The sequence below is a fragment of the Sus scrofa genome, chromosome 3, assembly GCF_054392235.1.
Source record: "Sus scrofa isolate SSC_HxYL_T2T_F1_AM1 chromosome 3, Sscrofa_HxYL_maternal_Yorkshire_Landrace_v2.0, whole genome shotgun sequence".
Lineage (NCBI taxonomy): Eukaryota > Metazoa > Chordata > Mammalia > Artiodactyla > Suidae > Sus > Sus scrofa.
This window is the reverse complement of record NC_139385.1, coordinates 64,155,274-64,167,358: the sequence shown is the minus strand read 5'-3', so window position 1 is coordinate 64,167,358 and position 12,085 is coordinate 64,155,274. Positions and strand designations below refer to the sequence as shown.

General features: G+C 47.2%; 1 protein-coding gene across 4 annotated transcripts in view; it reads left to right on the top strand.

Annotated features, from left to right (window-relative positions):
• Positions 1-12,085, top strand: part of IL1R1 (interleukin 1 receptor type 1) — a 94,442-nt gene that overhangs the window by 29,565 nt on the left and 52,792 nt on the right. For 2 of the 4 annotated variants that reach the window (XM_013995920.3, XM_021087127.2), the window contains exon 1: positions 5,252-5,341. The exons of the other annotated variants lie outside the window; for them this stretch is intronic. The gene's annotated coding sequence lies outside the window, so the exon portion shown is untranslated. Of the gene's footprint in view, positions 1-5,251; positions 5,342-12,085 lie in introns of those variants that run through there. 4 annotated transcript variants of the gene reach the window in all.

Genomic DNA, 12,085 nt, shown 5'->3' with positions numbered 1-12,085 from the left:
TAGTCTATTGGCCTCAGGAACTTACTGTGCTCTTTCTGTGTTAATGTGGGAAAAATCAGGTCCAAGAAGCCTCTGTGGTCATTTGCATTCACTGAGCAACATGAAAGCTGAAATTAGAATTAAGAGTTGGCAGGGCTGCCTGCCATGTCTGTCTTTTCTTCTTCCCCTGCAAAGGAGGTTAAGGCATAGTTTATTGTCTGTGGAAGTCTTATGATATTTTATACTTTCTCCCCAGCTCTCATCTCTTAGTGCACACGTGGATGCCTGATGGGTAAAGGTCTTAAAAAAAATCAGAGGAACTTGAGTAGAAGGAGGATAACAGGAGCCCACATAAAACTGCTTAGAGAAAGGGAGAACATTCAGCTGATTAAAACTGAGAAATTGCAGTGATGGGAGGTAGGAAGAGACACAGATCTAAAAAGTGGTTATTTGGAGGTCAGGGGATGGAAAATGTGTGAAAGGAGCCAAAAAAACGAGGCCATAGAAGGAAGTCCATCTAGGACAGCGGTTTTTAAATCTGTCTCAGGGAACGCTCTGGTTCTGTGAACAGTTACTGGCAGTTCCATAAATAAAAAATAAGCGTAGCCAGAATCACAGAGGCCCTGTGTGCCACATGTAATAATTTTTTATTTTTTTTCCACAGCTGAAGGCACCTTAGCTCATGAATCCTCATTTCCATCTGAAGCCAGAAAAAAAAACCTTGCCAAAGCAAAGTTGTTTAGTCTCCCTGGGTAAAAGACTCAGTCTCTTTGTGGGTAGCAGCATGATCTATTTAGAATTTTTCTCTCTCCAAATGGCCTTTCCTTTCTGGGCTGGAGTTCTGCAGAGGTGGTGGAGGTGGATGGCCGTGGATGGTGTGTGGCTTGTCCTGATGTCCAGGGAGGGGTTCTGTCCATAAGTCATCCTTTGGACTTATAGTCCTTGGCTGGGATCATGCTGTTCCCAAATGCAAAGGCTCAGTGCCTCTAAAGTCCCTTTCGTTTGCAGCAGCATGGATGGAACTAGAGACTCTCATACTGAGTGAAGTAAGTCAGAAAGAAAAAGACAAATACCATATGATATCACAAATACCATATGATATCACCATATAATATAGGGCACAAATGAACCTTTCCACAGAAAAGAAAATCATGGACTTGGAGAATAGACTTGTGGCTGCCAAGGGGGAGGGGGAGGGAGTGGGATGGGCTGGGAGTCTGGGGTAAATGCAAAATATTGCTTTTGGAATGGATTAGCAATGAGATCCTGCTGTGTAGCGCTAAGAACTGTGTCTAGTCACTTATGATGGAGCATGATAATGGGAGAGAAAAGAATGTATACAAGTATGTGTAACTGGGTCACCATGCTATACAGTAGAAAAAAATTTGTATTGGGGAAATAAGAATAAAAAAAAAATTAAAGTCCCCTTCAAGCATCTGGGACTCTGAACACTTAGGGGATGCATTGAATTTTGTGAGGCAGCCTGTCCTAAGGCCCAGGCAGTTCTGCTGCCCCTTGGCACCAGAGCTCAGCATGCTGGAGCTCAGACATTTTGCTATGACATGAGTGATGTCCAGGGTTACACCACTGGGAATCCAGTGGTGCCCCTGTCTTCCAGGGTCCCATCGCCTCCTCTCTCATGAGAAGGCTGGTCTCTCTTGTTTGGTGGATGTGGAGAAGGGCAGGCACTGGGCCACCTCTCAGCGACCTTCCAGGGTCAGTAAACACCAGGCATCTTCCTTCTTTTCCTCTTAGCTACTGGTAAACTCTCTTCCTCTGGGTGGGAAAATAGCACAATAGCTTTCCATTCTTTATAGGACAATATAGCCTTCTTTTTTTGCCTTTTTTTTTTTTTTTTTGCTTTTTAGGGCCACTCCTGTTGCATATGGAAGTTCTCAGACTAGGGGTCAAATCAAAGCTATAGCTGCCAGCCTGCACCATAGCCACAGCCACACCAGATCCGAGCTGCGCTGTGACCTACACCACAGCTCACCACAACCCAGGATCCCTGAGCGAAGCCAGGGATTGAACCCATATCCTCATGGATTCTAGTTGGGTTCATTAACTGCCAAGCCACGATGTAATGGCTCTCCCCACATCCTTCTGAACCTGATTTTTTTTTTTTTTTTCATATGGAAGTTCCCAGGCTAGGGATTGAATCCAAGCCATAGGTTCAGCAATGCCAGATCTTTTAACCCACTGCCCTGGGCCAGGGATCAAAACCACACCTCTCATTGACCCTAGCTGTGCAGTCAGATTCTTCACCCACTGCACTACAGCAGGCACTCCCCTGAAATACTATTTCTGCTTAATATTTATTTATATTTATATATATGTTAAGGTAAACTTTACATGGAATAAGATTAAAAAAACTCATGTGTGCATTCACTGGCTTTTGTCAAATTTCTTGGTTTTTTTGACATGCATTTGTGCACTGGTAACAACTCAATTGAAAGAGGGAGTCGTCTGTGACAGTCAGGAACTGGCTTTGCACTATTGGGCTTTGGTATTCTCTCTTTTTTAATTTTGTTCTTCCAATCTAATTTTTTTTATGAATTTATTTTTTTTTCCTCTGTAAAGCATGGGGACCAAGTTACACTTACATGTATACATTTTTTTCCCACCCTTTACTCTGTTGTGATATAAGTATCTAGACATAGTTCTCAATGCTACTCAGCAGGATCTCATTGTAAATCCATTCCAAGTTGCACCCGATAACCCCAAGCTCCCAATCCCTCCCACTCCCTCCCACTTCCCCCAGGCAGCCACAGGTCTATTACCATATAATATCACTTATAAGTGGAATCTAATGTCCAGCACAAATGAACATTTCCACAGAAAACAAAATCATGGACTTGATGGTTTTTATAATACAAACTCGAGGTGAAAATCCAGCACTTTGGCTTCAGGAATTCAAGGAAACAAGCGCATAAACCCTTCCTCTTTAAAACTGTCAAGACTAGTGTGAATATTTATCATGGACAATCCTTCAACACTAGTGTGAATGTCTATCAGGCACAATCCTTCAACACGTCGAGGTTCCTAGGCCATGGGCTTCAGATGATCAGGATGTGCTGTACCAGGTAACAGGATGCTATTTCATGTGTGTTATTACATAGTTCGCCAAAGAAGGTCACGTGATCTGAGCAGCTTGGCAGGTGGGGGACAGAGAGAGAGTGACTGACTGAAAATCCTCAGGGGACATGGCCTTTCTTAAGGAAGGTGGCTTGGGTGGCAGACAGCTGAGTCTTCCAATTAAGAGTTTCAGAGGTGGGAGGTTGGTGAGGGACATGCCCTCCAGGAGGTGTCCCAGGCTCTGGATATCATTTCTGTTTCTCATAAGCCTTTGTCAGCCACACCTGGTATCACTTTCATGAAGTGGTCTCTGAACTGAAGCACAGGCTTTCAGAGCATCTGGGCCATGTTGAGACCGGAGTGGAGAGCGATGGAGGGTGAGTCTCTGATGCAGGCTAGAGCAAGGCAAGTGGAAACATCTGTTACCTTGGAGAGGAAACAGGGAAGAAAAGCCGGGGTAGGTGGTCTGCATGGCTGAGTGAGGCAGGAGGTGAATTCAAGGTCCCAGGAGAACAGTGGTTATAAGTGAGAAGGGCCCCATAACGTGGCGGGGGGCAGGTCTTTCAGGGTCCCAGATGGATCTAGGAGCCCCAGTGTCTAGTGGAACAGTTGGGGTAGGAACAGTGGGGTAGGGGTAGGTAGGAAGCATCAGAATATGAAGAAAAATAAAAAGGAAAGTGTGATTTTAATTTCTACATTACTGTACAAATCAATTTTACTTTCTACTTGTAAACTTCATAAAACATTCATTGAATAAGTGGTAAGACAGTTTCCCAGTTCTGGGCTAGATCTGCAGTGGACCTGTATTAGTTTCATTAACTGTTTCATTACAGACACAGGAGCTTCAGGTGGAGGATAGAGATGAAGGGCATCCCTGTAGGAGCTTGAACACACAGCTCCTACAGGGATGCCCTGTTTGCAGTCCTTGCCGCATGTTGGAATCACCTGGAAGCTTAAAAAATCCTGATGTTTGATCCTCAGCCCCCGACATTCTGATGGACTGATCTGGGCGCCGGCGGTCCAGATCTCCCTGGTGATTCTAATGTGGGGGCCAGGTTTAAAGAATCATCACTACATAGGAATATGCTAAGAGATGGGACACGTAGTAAGTTCTCATAGTACTGTGTCACCGGCCCCAGATTTGAGCCTGTCCTCTGAGAAAGAGGAACCATAGGAGTGCTGGAGCCAGATACAATAAAAAATGAGAAACGGTCATCATGCTAGGTCACAAGGCAGTGTTAGGGCTGAAGAGCTATTGCTCTGGGATCCTTCCTTCCATCTCAGAATTATCTGGGACAGCTGAGACCAGGCTATCTCAATTCTTGAGTTTCTGATGGGGATATCAAGGGATGGGTCAGCCTGCCCAGCCTGGAAGGGATACAGGAAGGGGTGGTGTGTTCTCTTAGGAAGGAAGCAATCATCATTTACCCCCATGTCCTCCTGGGAGGATGGTCCTCCTCCCTGAAGTCCTCAAAACAAGCGAGGGGCCAGGAGTGGCAGGGCAAGAACTGCTTGGAGCCAAGTCAACTGCCATGGGGTCAAAGTGTGACCCTCACGGCATTCCTCTGAGTTAAAAACAAGCTGGTGGGAAAGGGTTTTAAGCTTTAAAACATACACGTCCTGGGCGAGAAGTCTAGTAGCAACACTACCAGCTCTAAGCTGCTTTTCCATCCAGGCGCCTATCCATAACAGCAGCAACAGGTGACGCCAATACCAACCCTGCACCCGGCCCTGGTTTACAGTATCAGTCCTTAAATAACCCTAACCCCTCCAAGAGGTGGATGCCCTCATGATCTCTTTTCGCAGAAGAGGAAATGGAGATACGCAGAAGTTCTCTACTCGTCCAAGTTCACAAGGCTCGGAGGCTGGCCGACAGTCAGGCTCGGGGACAGAAGCGTGAGAGTTGTCTGAGGCTTGGGAACTGAGCGGGTCGGGAGCTACATTCATCGTCGTGCCCAGGCTCCCGCCCCCCCTCCGCCATAGCGGTGGTAGCCGGGTCGCCCCATCACAGTCCAGGGGGCGCGCGGGCCGTGGGGATGACCGGGGTGGGCGGCGCCTGAAGGGGCTGACAGTCCTCCAGCTCTCCGGCGGGGTGGGGTGGGAGCCGTCCCCGCCGTCTCCCCGCCCTTGAGGAGCCGGAGCTGGAGCCCTAGCCGTGCCCGCCCACACTTCCCGGGCGTGAGGGCGGAGCTGGCTGGGAGCTCGCGCCCGGGTCGGGAGAGCGGGGAGGTGATGCCCGCGCGGCTCCCAGGGCGCCCCCCACCGGGCCTCCCCGCACGCCGCCCAGGTAGGAAGACTTTGGGGTGCGGGCCGGGTCTCTGGTGGGGGACCGACTGTGGCTGTGGCACTTTTTCCTGTGGGGCTCTCGGCAAGAGGTCTTTCAGAGTTATCCTTGGTTGTCACTTTGTTGTGTAAGAAGTCGACGGCGGTTAAATCTGTGGGTTTGGGGCGGGGGGTTAATTCTTGGGTGAAGCAGGAGTAAAAGTTGTTCAAATCCATCTTTGGGGAACTTGGCCGTCATCCTGGAGGGTTGTTTCAGGGTGTGTGTGCGCATGTGTGTCTGTAAATTGCTTCCAGGCGTTTTAATCCGACCAAGTTTAACTGGTTTGGGAGTGTCCTTCTTACGGGTTTAGACTCAAAAGGGTTGTCTGCTTGAGAAGATAAAGTATGAATGCCTTAAACACGGTGGGGCAGGGTAACTTGTGGCCTCTCCAGTTGAAGGATGTTGCTGGGTGGTGTAGCTGCAGACACCAAGAAGACACTCATTCACAAGAGGCATGTCTAGCACTTTATAGTTTATAAGACCCTTTACACTTAACTGCGCTTTTATCCTCCCAACAGTCTTGTGAGAGACATACAATTATTGCCCTCCTGTTACAGTGGAGAAAGCAGCTTAGACAGGGCGTCTAACTTGTTGGAGGGCTGGCACCCAGAGAGGTGCCAGAAGAAGCCGGAGACCTTTGCACTCCAAACCCTGTGGCTTCTACTTTATGGCATGATGGTTGCTGGTGGTCCTGCCTACCAGGGCTTTCTCCTCTGTGCTGTGACGGAGGAAGATGTGTGGATTCCTGCCCAGGGGTGGTTGTCTGCAGTGTTTCCTGGAGGCGGGAGATACTCAGATGGGGCACATTACAGTTCCAGTGGTTTTAGCCTAGGAACCAAGGTAAGGGACAAGTCTGGGCCACTGATGCCATGGAGGAAAGGTGAGCAGCCAGCCAGCTACCTCTGGACTGTGATGAGTCCCCCTGGCTGAGTGCCAGGCTCCTGGAAAATCAGTCACAAAATGGGATTCTGTTAGACTGAGGAGAACCAGGTATGATGTTGGGGGAAGAGTGGGTACCCTTTCTGCATGTAATTTGCTGTGCAGCTGTGGGCATCTTTTTCTTTTTAAAATGTTGATATGTCATTTTAAAAAAGTTTTACGGAGTATATAGTTGACTTACAAGGTGGTGATAATTTCTGTTGTACAGCAAAGTGACTCAGTTATGCACAAACACACAGCCATTCTCTTTCAGATTCTTTTCTCGCATAGATTATCAGGGAATACTGGGTAGAGTTCCCTGTGCTGTATAGCAGTTCCTTGCTGGCCAATCGTTCCATATACTTCAGTGTACATATTATGGGCATCTTTTCCTCTCCCGGCTCCTTTTAGTTTCTTATCTATTTTATATCCTATGTAGTATTTCATTTAATATTATGTATCCGAATCCTGCCTTAAGTTTTGTGCTAGACAAAAGCATGGGGCCTTTGGGATGGGATTTGATGGAGAAGGATGGTGGGGGCCCTGATTTATTGTGTCTTATTGGCTGGAGGCCTTTCTGCTGCATGTGGAGTGTCTCACACACCTGACAGTCCTCCCTGCTGTTCCAGAAAGGATATTTGAGTTGCAGTCTCCTACAACCTTGGCAGAGGCGGGATGAAATCCTCCTTCATTTCTAATTAGGCTCTATGGAGCTCTGGGAGGTACTGTGTGGCTTCCAGGCTTTCTTTATGGCTCTGAATCTTGAGTAATTTCTTCACTGTTGGTGAAACACAATTTGATAATAGATTCACTTATTTACCAGATGTTTACTGAAAGTCTACTGTATGCAGGGTGGTGTTGCAAGTACTGAGGAGAGAGCAGTGAATGGGGTAGATGCAAATCCGTGTTCTCTGCGGGATGTGAGTCCTCTTGGCGAAATCATAAGACATAGGCGGTATCTCTGCATAATGGGGTCCTTGGACATTTGCCCCTTTGGACAGGGTATGGGGATGTTGGCTGCCCACAGGCAGGACACTGCTCAATATACTCTGGCTCCATTTGTCCTTGGACCAGGAAAGACAGAGAAGCTGTGATTGGGATGCATCAGTGGGAAGTGTGTCTACCTGGAAGCAGGTGGTGAGGTTATACTGAGAGCGTTTCACTGATCACAGTGGCAGAGCTGGACAATTGTGGTGACCCTACCTTAGCACGGTGCGTGGGGGTGCAGAGAGGTTATTTATTGTGCTGCACGATGGACTCACTGTCAGCTTGCCACTTTGAAAGACAGAAGTCACACGGGAGCTTGCAGAGGGCCCTGGCACCACAGCGACCTCACACCAAGTGTGGAAGGGGGCTGGGTCCCACACTCCAGGCCACGGGTCACTGGGGCACCTTTGGAGTCAGCGCCGTCTCCTCTTTTCATGCACAAGGCAAGAGTATTGGAGACAGTTTTTTCATTCCTCCCTGTTCTGGAATGGATTTGTCAGACTCTGTAAGTTAAAATTGGGAGGAAAGAAAAACAAGAGTGGAGACAAAGTGGAGTCTAGACATGTATAAAAGGTAAACCTCAGTGAACTGTGTACTTTTAAAAAACCCCTAAAGTATAGTTGATTTACAGTAATTCGGGTATACAGCACAATGATTCAGCTTTATATATATGCACATGTATATATATTTATTCCATTACAGATTATGACAAGATATTGAATGTAGCTTTCTGTGCTGTCCTTGTTGGTTATCTATTTAGTATATAGCAGTGTGGACCTTGTCAGGTTGCCCCAGCGGGGCTGCGAGGGCAGAGGAAAGCATGGTGCTCAGCCCTGCTGACAACTCCGCACTGCCCAGGGCACCGAGAGTGCTGCTGGACCGGGTAGCAGAGAAACCTGGTGAGCATCTTGGGTGTGCCAGCACACCAGTGTTCCCTAGTGCCCCCAGGGTGGTTCAAATGGGTAGCCAAGGATGACAGCAGCAGTACACTTCCCTGCAGGCAGTGGGAGGGAGGACATCTGGCAGGGCACAGCTGCCCGTGTCTTCAAGATGAGAAAAGTAATTGGGAGAAGCAAAGGCACTCCTGCTAGAGAAGTAGGAACTCTCTCCCTGCTTAAGATGTACAAAGAGCAAATTCCAGGCCATCTCCAAATGACCCTTGTTAAAGTACAGTTTGGTAACCACTTTTCAGCAGGACTCAGGGTGCTGTGGTGTGGGAGTGGGTAACATCTGGGCATTCCAGGCTCTGCACAGCTGGCTTCCCAAACCTGAGATCCCTAAATATACAGCCTCTGGCTCCTGACCAAGCATTCAGTTAAGAGTTAGGTGCTGTCACTTTAGACCAGTGCTTCTCACCTCATCGTAACCTAATGCCCTCTTTTAATGCAGATATTTTAAACACCCCTTTTACAATTCCAAAATGATACAGTGAAACTTAACCTGCGACATAATTTCCAAATAATCAATGTAATGGTGTGTGTAAAGAATGAGTAAAGTAACTTGGGTAGAAATGATGTATTTCAGGAGTTCCCACTGTGTTACAGTGGCTTAAGAATCTGACTGCAGCGGCTCAGGTTGCTGAGGAGGTATGGGTTCAAGCCCCAGCTCAGCACAGTAGGTTAAAAGATCCAGAACCGTCATGACTGTGGCTCAGATTCAATCCCTGGCCTGGGAACTTCCATGTGCCATGGTGCAGCCATAAAAAAAAAAAATGATGTATTTCATTTCGTAGATGCCTGGGCAGAGCCATACCAAGACCTGATGAGGTCACCAGTGCTTTATGCAGAGGGGGGTCAAGGGGCAGGTGCTCGTGCAGTATGGAGTAGGTACATCCTGGTAGAGATCCATCACCACTGAGTGAGGACTGAGTCCTCGTCAAGATCTGAATGGTGGTCAAAAGCCAATCCTCCCTTGTTTTCATGGTGATTGCATCCCTGGAAAATTCAGTGCCTATGAAACTGCACCATCAAAATATATCTTATCTAAGTGGAGGATAGAGTGGGTGCTAGACTCCCAAAGTGATAAATGATGCTCCCAATGGCATGAATGTCTGCAGGAGCCTGGAAGTCAACCAGGACTAGGGGCAGGTGTTCACTAGGTTGGGCTGTTCCCAATGTGTGACATGCACGGTCTCCTCCACTAAAGGCGCCGCCACTATGTGACTATCCAAAGTGTCCCCTTCCCCACAATTTCCAAAATGCTTCCTCATGGTAAATGCTAGCCCCACTAAGAAACACAGCTTTCCCTGCTTCACTTGTAGTCAATGGTAAAAGCACCTTTGCAGGTACGTGCCCCAAATAACAGGGCACTAATGGCAGTAGTTGGGAGCTGGCTCTCGGGGTGCACACATGTTAACTGTCAGAGGGTCACAGAGGAGGTGATAGAAATCACAACAGCAGGGGCCAGGTGCAGCAGGGGTGACTGCTCAGAGGCACGTGGAAACTTTAGCAGGGGTGGAAATTGTCTTTATTCCTGTGGGGATTTTCCCGGTGAATAAGGTTGTTACAGTTTATGAAACTGTGCACATAAGACTTGTTGTGTGTTTCACCGTATGCATGTTTTACTTCAATTGAAAAAACCCACCGGAGTGAAAACACCAGAAGATTCTTGTAAAGATTGTCTGATCCTCTGACACTCCCCTGTAAACCCTGCTGTAAAAAGCAGGACCATTGTCATCTGACTAGAAGGCAGTAGTCTCTCTCTTTTTGCAGGTCCTGTGTGGCTGGACTCAGGATCAGAGTCTTTGACAGGTGTCTGGGTTGGGGCTGTGCTGGATGAATGGGATGCTGGAAGGAGCAAGGCAGCATGCTTAGGGCACCAGGAGTGGAGACCAGAGCCTCCCATCTCTGGGTCTGGTTTCTCTTGTCCAGGATGAAGTGGAGCCCTTGTCTAGTGGTCAAGCCTGATTTTGTCTGTAGTCCTCATCTAACAGCAGGCACCTCCCTCTGTGCCACATTTTCCCCTTTGCCCCTAGAACCTACATGACACCACCAATCTGGTGGTTTTGTGCCTTGTAAGAGCTGAATAACTTAGATGTCCTGGCAACACAGGAAACCTCTGTGGCTATTTTTACTTCATGTCCTTATACCCTGATGATTAAAAAAACCTTTCCTTACCCTGTTTGTTTGGGTAAGTAAATCAGATAGCTCTGTGAGCTAGGCTTTTGGATCTCTCCACCTATAGGAAGTTGGCCAGCATTTCAGGGTTTCTGGGATTTGCTAGAAGGATGAGTGTTCCTGTTGCCTCTGTGGCGGGGGTGGTTTTGTTTGCTCAGAATTACGTAAAGCTTTTTTCTCTGGGGCTCGTTGGTGGTTGTCACGCCGACCGCATAGCCTGGGTCTAGGGCGCCTGTGTGTTCATCTCTGCAGAACAGGAACAGTCATGTTGCATTGGGGGCCACTGTGGTGACTCCCAGGCAGTCATGGCCATGTTCTCTTCCCCTTGTTGCATATGGAGCTATCCTGGGGCCCCCTCTGTCTTTAGGGTTGGGCTGCTCTGTGTATCTGGCCTCATGGCTGTGAGTCTGTGGGGCCTCCATGCTTCCATGTGACTGAATCGAGATGACTGCTGTATTCACATGGGACAGTGCCTCTCAGAGTTTGCCTCTAAAAGGCTGCTCCAAAGTGAAGAGTAGAAGTTCCCGTTGTGGCGCAGTGAAAATGAATCCAACTAGGAATCATGAGGTTGTGGGTTCAATTCCCTGGCCTTGCTCAGTGGGTCAGGGATCCGATGTTGCTGTGAGCTGTGGTGTAGGTCACAGACGTGGCTCGGATTTGGTATTGCTGTGGCTGTGGTGTAGGCTAGCAGCAACAGCTCCGATTAGACCCCTCACCTGAGAACCTTCATATGCCGCAGGTGTGGCTCTAAAAAGACAAAAGACAAATAAAATAAAATAAATAAATAAAATGAAGAGTAAAATCTCAATTCAGCACTCCGAGATAGCACCTCAAGGGACCCTTCTTTGCCTCATGTTTTATCTCTTGGAGACTTGACTTTTTTAAGAAAAATTTATAATGATTTTTATTTTTTCCATTATAGCTGGTTTACAGTCTTCTGTCAATCTTCTACTGTATAGCAAGGTGACCCATTTACACATACATGTATACATTCTTTTTTCTCACATTATCATGCTCAATCAGAAGTGACTAGATATAGTTCCAAGTACTATACAGCAGGATCCCATTGCTTATCCATTCCAAAAGGCAGTAATTTGCATCTATTAATCCCAGACTCCCAGTCCATCCTACTCCCTCCCCCTCCCCCTTGGCAACCACAAGTCTGTTCTCCAAGTCCATGAGTTTCTTTTCTGAGGAAAGGTTCAATTATGCCCTATATTAGATTCTAGATATGTGATACCATATGGTATTTGTCTTTCTCTTTCCAACTTCATTTAGTATGAGAGTCTCTAGTTCCATCCACATTGCTGCAAATGGCATTATTTCATTCTTTTTTATGGCTGAGTGGTTATCCATTGTGTATATATATCACATCTTCTTAACCCATTCATGTGTCGATATGCATTTAGGTTGTGTCCATGTCTTGGCTGTTGTGAATAGTGCTGCAATGAACATGCAGGTGCATGTGTCTTTTTCAAGGAAAGTTTTGTCCAAATATATGCCCAAGAGTGGGATTAGTGGGTCATATGGTAGTTCTATGCATAGTTTTTGAAGTTACTTCCATACTGTTTTCCATAGTGGTTATACCATTTTACATTCCCACCAACAGTGCAGGAGGGTTCCCTTTTCTCCAGACCCCATCCAGCATTTGTTATTTGTGGACTTCTTAATGATGGCTATTCTGACT